Here is a 7,172-nt window from a genome sequence, read left to right as displayed (position 1 = left end):
ACACAACCACAAAACAGATGCAAGATAAAACAACCTCCTGTATCTGGACTAGAAGACTAAACTTATGAAGATCAACACAAGCAACATCTCAGCAGTTACAACTGGAGGGGAAGAAGTCAAGGAGGCTGGGTCCTTTGTGTACTTGGGAAGTGTGGTAGACCATCAGGGGGGCACTGAGAGGGACACGACTGCCAGGATCAGGAAAGCAAGAGCAGCCTTTATCATGCTAGAGAACGTCTGGACCTCCAGAGTGATGATACACCCAGCCAGAGCCGGATTAACTAAATGGACTATACTGGGCAGACTGTATTTTTTGGGCCCCCCTCCATCGATGTTATTTATGAATTGAAATCTGAAACTTACCAAAGTTACTAATAAAAGTTAGTTCACATTTTACATAGCGTAGTCTTTGGTTACGAGTTGGTTCTTTGTATGCAAACATTAGTCATGTGTCGTATATTAAACAGTCTATCAGACTATTTTGTGATTTTTATTACCGTATTTATACGTTACTACAAGGCTCTATTAAATGCTATTAAATGATCCTTATCTTATCTATTGTGAGTGTCATTGTTAAGGCAGTAGTAGCAGTAAATCACCAATAGGTGTCAGCATTGCTATGTAAACAGAGCAAATAAGATAAATGTAATCTTAATTAAATGTGTTGATGATTAAATTGAATAGTTTAATAAGTCGTCAAATATACAAAGAGCAATAAAGAGGTTTATTTTCATGTTCAGCAGTTTTCTCCACTGTTTCTCTGGATGTTTCTCTGGATGGTGAACTGTGCACTGTTGTTTTTGGAAGCCATTCTACATTTAGTCTTAGTTTTAGTCTTTTGGACTAAAACGCTTATTAGTGTTAGTCACGTTTCAGTCATTTCTATAGTGCAGTGTCACACATAAGTTTGACATGAAGTTTCCTCTTGGAAGGTGGTTTACAGTGAACCCCCGCCCGGACCTCGCCGCGGACACGTGCACTCGCTCACGAGCAGACTGTCCTCAGAACGCCCTGACAGCGTCGCGTCATCAGGACGAGGAGCGTAAATCGTCTTGAAACACGGACCAAGTCCTTTTTAGGTTTTGATTGTCCCTCTGTCTGGGCCCCCTGCCAATCGGGCCCCCTGCCAATCGGGCCCTAGGCACGTGCCTAGTTTGCCATCTAACAGGAAATCCTCATCCTCTTGAGGATGAGGATTTCCTGTTAGATGGCTACACCCATGGCAAAAACAACTGACTGAAATAAAAAACAAAAAAGACTGAAATATTGTCTGTCTGTGAGAAATGACAATCACCATGGTAACACAAGGAGAAAACACATCAGACTTATATAGACTTATATAGTTATAGACTTTTCTGGACTGTTTAGACTGAGTCACCAGAAAAAGCAAAACCTTCTTTTGTCCTTTTTTCGTATTAAAACCAGAACATTTCGATATTTCTGGGCAGTGTTTTTTTCAGCTAAATAATTCAGAGCAAACAAACATCACGATAAGTATAATTAAGAAAGAGTCATCTTCCTGCACAGATAAACCAAGCAAAGCTATAAACACCTCGATAAGCCTCCACTTACCAAGCTGTAGCTGTATGCTGTGTTGACTGCATGGTGAGAACGGCAGAGGATGCTGCAGCAGATAGTCGGTGGGACGAGACCTCTCATATAAACAACAATCCCCAATAGACACCCCACCCCACCGTTATCAGGTGCACTCTTTAAACACAACCCCATCATTATCACTCCATCAGGGCCCTGCCCTCCAGCTCACCATCGTTCTCACTGTGACGTCTCAAACAACATCGACTACACGACAATGGGACAAAGTGGGCTCAATAACGTTGTTGTTGTTGTTATTTAAAAACAGAAGCCATAAGTAACCCTGACCCAGTGAGCTCCATTAACTTCAACTTTCATTACTTAACCACTATAATATATATGAATATGTGTCATGTGCTTGTTTGGTCGAGTCCGAGAAAACAATGGCACCATCAGGTAAACCTGTAAAACATGAGGAATGGTAAACAGTTTGTATTTATATTACAGCTGAAACCATTATTCATCGATTACTAAATTAATTGACTATTTTCATGATTAAAACAAGATTTCTGATTGTTTAAGCTTCTTAAATGTGAATATTTTATTCTTTGCTCCGTAAAACAAAGAAATCATTGAAACTCAATCATTTTGGTTTGTGGACAAAACGTTTGAAGAACACGATCAACATTTTTTAAGGTTTTCTGATATTTTAGGACGATTAATCGATTAATCGAGAAAATAATCCACAGATGAATTGATTATGAAAATAATCGTTCGCTGCAGCTCTAATTTATATAAGACTTTTTTGGTCTTGATGACCACTCGACGCTGCTGTACACTACAGTTTTGCCATTCATTCATTCATCTATGTGCAGTGCATTTTCTAGCTCTCATCTTTCATACCCACTCACACGCCGGCAGCACAGCCGTCAGGAGCAACATGGGGTTAAGTGTCTTGCCCAAGGACACGTCAGCATGTAGACTAGCCGGGAATCAAACCCACAACCTTCCAGTTGAAAGACAACATGCTCTACCACTGAGCTACCGTCATGTAGTGTATAAAACGACACAAACTTGAGAGATGTGTGATATTATGTGTAACATGAGTGATGGAGCTGCCGTGCAGCGGGAGGCGTGCCGTGCATGTCATGTGACCTGAACACAGGAGAGCAGCCCACATCAAACACCACAGAGATCACTGGAGGCCTATGAGACATGATGAGTGGCAGGTGAGGCCATGGCCCAGGTGAGCTGATTCAAGGCCCCGCCTCCAGCACAGAGACACAGGAGTCATGGTGGTTGATGGTGAGATTATGAGAAAGAACAATGGTGAAACTAAACAGAGTAGAAGTGTTAATAGTTTGTTTGTTTGGGCCCGTCCTGTCGCACTGTTTTTAAAATGCCAAGGTATTATGGATGACAGACATACCCAGAGCAGAATGTACGTGTTTTTATTAGAATGTTTAATGCAAGTGTGTTTACGTGTGGTGTACACTGACCTGTGACCTGTGACCTGCAGTCAGACAGCAGCTGAACATGGAGACAGGTGACGGATGATTGGGCGGAAGGTTTCATTTCAAGAAGCTGAGCGACGCAACCATCCAGGAAACACAAGTTTGATGTAGACCACAACTATCTGGGTGTCACCGCACAAGTTATTGACAACCAATGGAAAGTAAGTGGCAAACTGACCTGTGTAGGCACCCATAGAGCCAGTACTATCTATATATATATATATATATATATATATATATATTATATATTAACTAAATGGACTATACTAGGCAGACTGTATTTTTTGGGCCCCCCTCCATCGATGTTATTTATGAATTGAAATCTGAAACTTACCAAAGTTACTAATAAAAGTTAATTCACATTTTACATAGCGTAGTCTTTGGTTACGAGTTGGTTCTTTGTATGCCAAAATAAGTCATGTGTCGTATATTAAACAGTCTATCAGACTATTTTGTGATTTTTATTACCGTATTTATACGTTACTACAAGGCTCTATTAAATGCTATTAAATGATCCTTATCTTATCTATTGTGAGTGTCATTGTTAAGGCAGTAGTAGCAGTAAATCACCAATAGGTGTCAGCATTGCTACGTAAACAGAGCAAATAAGATAAATGTAATCTTAATTAAATGTGTTGATTAAATTGAATAGTTTAATAAGTAGTCAAATATACAAAGAGCAATAAAGAGGTTTATTTTCATGTTCAGCAGTTTTCTCCACTGGTCTGGATGTTTCTCTGGATGGTGAACTGTGCAGTGTTGTTTTTGGAAGCCATTCTACATTTAGTCTTAGTTTTAGTCTTTTGGACTAAAACGCTTATTAGTGTTAGTCACGTTTCAGTCATTTCTATAGTGCAGTGTCACACATTAGTTTGACATGAAGTTTCCTCCGCGACCGACTCTAGATCGGCTTGGAAGGTGGTTTACAGTGAACCCCCGCCCGGACCTCGCCGCGGACACGTGCACTCGCTCACGAGCAGACTGTCCTCAGAACGCCCTGACAGCGTCGCGTCATCAGGACGAGGAGCGTAAATCGTCTTGAAACGCGGACCAAGTCCTTTTTAGGTTTTGATTGTCCCTCTGTCTGGGCCCCCTGCCAATCGGGCCCCCTGCCAATCGGGCCCTAGGCACGTGCCTAGTTTGCCTTTGCGTTAATCCGGCTCTGCTGGCAGCTGCCAGATGTGTGCATTTAAGAAAGTCAACAAACATTAAGTCTTGACCTTTTCCGGAGTATCAAACATACCTTTATCTCATACCTTTATCTCTTCCTCTCTAATTACCCCCCTCCGCCTGATTGTGGTCTCTGGGTGTTTATTGTTTGTTTCCTGTCACAGAGGAAGTGCCTCACCCTGGTGCTTGGTCCTCATTGGCTCTTGCTCTGATGAATAGTGATTTTAGAGAGAGGGAGGAGAATATGGACAGGCAGACGAGGGCAGACGGACTGGTGCTGAGGGCAGAAGGACTGGTGCTGAGGGCAGACGGACTGGTGCTGAGGGCAGAAGGACTGGTGCTGAGGGCAGACGGACTGGTGCTGAGGGCAGACAGACGGACTGGTGCTGAGGGCAGACAGACGGACTGGTGCTGAGGGCAGAAGGACTGGTGCTGAGGGCAGACGGACTGGTGCTGAGGGCAGAAGGACTGGTGCTGAGGGCAGACGGACTGGTGCTGAGGGCAGAGGGCAGAAGGACTGGTGCTGAGGGCAGACAGACGGACTGGTGCTGAGGGCAGACAGACGGACTGGTGCTGAGGGCAGACAGACAGACTGGTGCTGAGGGCAGACAGACTGGTGCAGAGGGCAGACAGACTGGTGCAGAGGGCAGACAGACTGGTGCTAAGGGGCAGACGGACTGGTGCTGAGGGCAGACAGATGGACTGGTGCTGAGGGCAGACAGACGGACTGGTGCTGAGGGCAGAAGGACTGGTGCTGAGGGCAGACGGACTGGTGCTGAGGGCAGACAGACGGACTGGTGCTGAGGGCAGACAGACGGACTGGTGCTGAGGGCAGAAGGACTGGTGCTGAGGGCAGACGGACTGGTGCTGAGGGCAGACGGACTGATGCTGAGGGCAGACAGACTGGTGCTGAGGGCAGACAGACTGGTGCTGAGGGCAGACAGACAGACTGGTGCTGAGGGCAGACAGACTGGTGCTGAGGGCAGACAGACTGGTGCTGAGGGCAGACAGACTGGTGCAGAGGGCAGACAGACTGGTGCTGAGGGCAGACGGACTGGTGCTGAGGGCAGACAGACAGACTGGTGCTGAGGGCAGACAGACAGACTGGTGCAGAGGGCAGACAGACTGGTGCTGAGACAGCGACCGACGTTAGAATAGACTGAGCTGCACTACAGGAGGTAAGCATGCGTTGAACTCTGCTGACATGAACTCTCACTCCAGGAAAGAGTTGTAAATGTTGTCCATGTTTGTGTCTCTGAGTGTCTCATGTTCAGTAGTTAAGTCATGTGATGCTTTCATCTATGTTCAGTGTCCGTCCCCCTCTTAGTCTGGTCACTCCCAATCCTTGTACCAGTGTCTATGAACAGTGACGCTGGACAGGTTTGGGGGGGGCTGTGCTAAGGACTGCTGCTCTTATGTGCTTTATTATCTATATTCATGTCAATGTGGTTTTTGGACTACAGTATCTTTCCCTCTAAATAAAACCATCAGTGTTTGTTGGTCATGGTGTTTCTTAGAATGAATTGGGCTTGCACACGACATAAATTCAGACAAAGCTAAGTGTGCATGGTTTCAACTTTTTAGAAAGTTATAAAACATGTGTTTTTCTCTTGTTTGTTGGCAGGTGGGATATCCAGGCTCCTCTGCTCTTCATACAGTCTCTGTGTAACCCCTCCACACATCACACACATCACTATGGGTCACTCAGAACAGTCTGAGAGCCTTGTGTCACATGTGCAGTTGTTGTTGTTGTTGTTAGGTCCTGATATCAGCTCAGCCTTTACTGTGTGTGTCGCCCTGCAGGAACACACACACTAACACACTTCCTCTTACTGCCTGTGCATGGGGGCAACAGGACAAACAGATAAACCAGAGAGAAGCTGCTGCTGGTGGTGGTCTACTGGTGTCTGGTTAGTAAATGTACCTTACTGAGAGGAATCAAAACAAAAGAACACACTTGAACTCACTGATGGAAGCAGGTCTGAGCTGTGATGCAAAACAAAGATGCTTTTCTCTGGTCTTTGGTGCAGGAAGTGACCGAGCCGTCAAAGTAACACAGGGAGAAAAAGTGTCAAACATAATCTTACTGTGTACACCGGGGGGGTCCAGACAGCATCGTCATGTTGAAGATGCATTTTATTTAGTTATACATTACAATGAAGTAGCATTGTCATTGTATCAGTATCTGCACTGTGTGAAGTCAAGGAAACTATAAATCAATGCCATTTAAACAATATTTATTTTCAGTTCAACAATAATTAATAATAGATCAAATAAAGGCAATTGGACATTCAAATGAGAACTAGAGTGAGACACGTCACACTTTAATGTTACATTATCAATAGTATTAATCCTGACAGATTATGAACGACTCTTCCTCTGGCACAGATGCATAAGGACCTCCCTATTAGTTCAAGAGTGGGTGCACATGGGAAGGGGGGTCTGGGGCTCCTCCCCCAGAAGAGTTTGAATCTGGTAGATGTGATTTCTTATATTCTGGTGCATTTTTCAGAGCTGGAGAAGGTCAATACATTCATGTGTTCACATTCATAGTCTTTTGTTTTTTGACTTATTAAGGAAGTGACCCCTTGACCTCTGGGCCCGGTCGGCTCATTCTTTAATCCATCCTTGCTCACATGCCAACAATGTTTTGGGGCTCCCCTCTAGACTTGTGGCCCTTGGTAGACCCCAGTATTAATATAGTCGTTATTTACACCAAAGCAGACACCTTTTAACCTTAGAGGACACTGAGATCACACATTTATTTAAACTGTCATATTCAAAGTGAAGCACGAAGTATGGTTTACTCAAGTTACATCGAGAAATTCATTCATTCATTCATTCATTCATTCAATCATGTCACTTGTTATTTAATATGTTTAAAAACAAACAAAACAAACAAAAACCCCAAACACTTGATTGGGGGGCCCCTTGTGCCCTTACTTCACCTATGCC

This window comes from Solea solea, chromosome 16 (assembly GCF_958295425.1).
Source record: "Solea solea chromosome 16, fSolSol10.1, whole genome shotgun sequence".
Classification (NCBI taxonomy): Eukaryota; Metazoa; Chordata; class Actinopteri; order Pleuronectiformes; family Soleidae; genus Solea; species Solea solea.
This window is presented reverse-complemented; position numbering follows the sequence as displayed.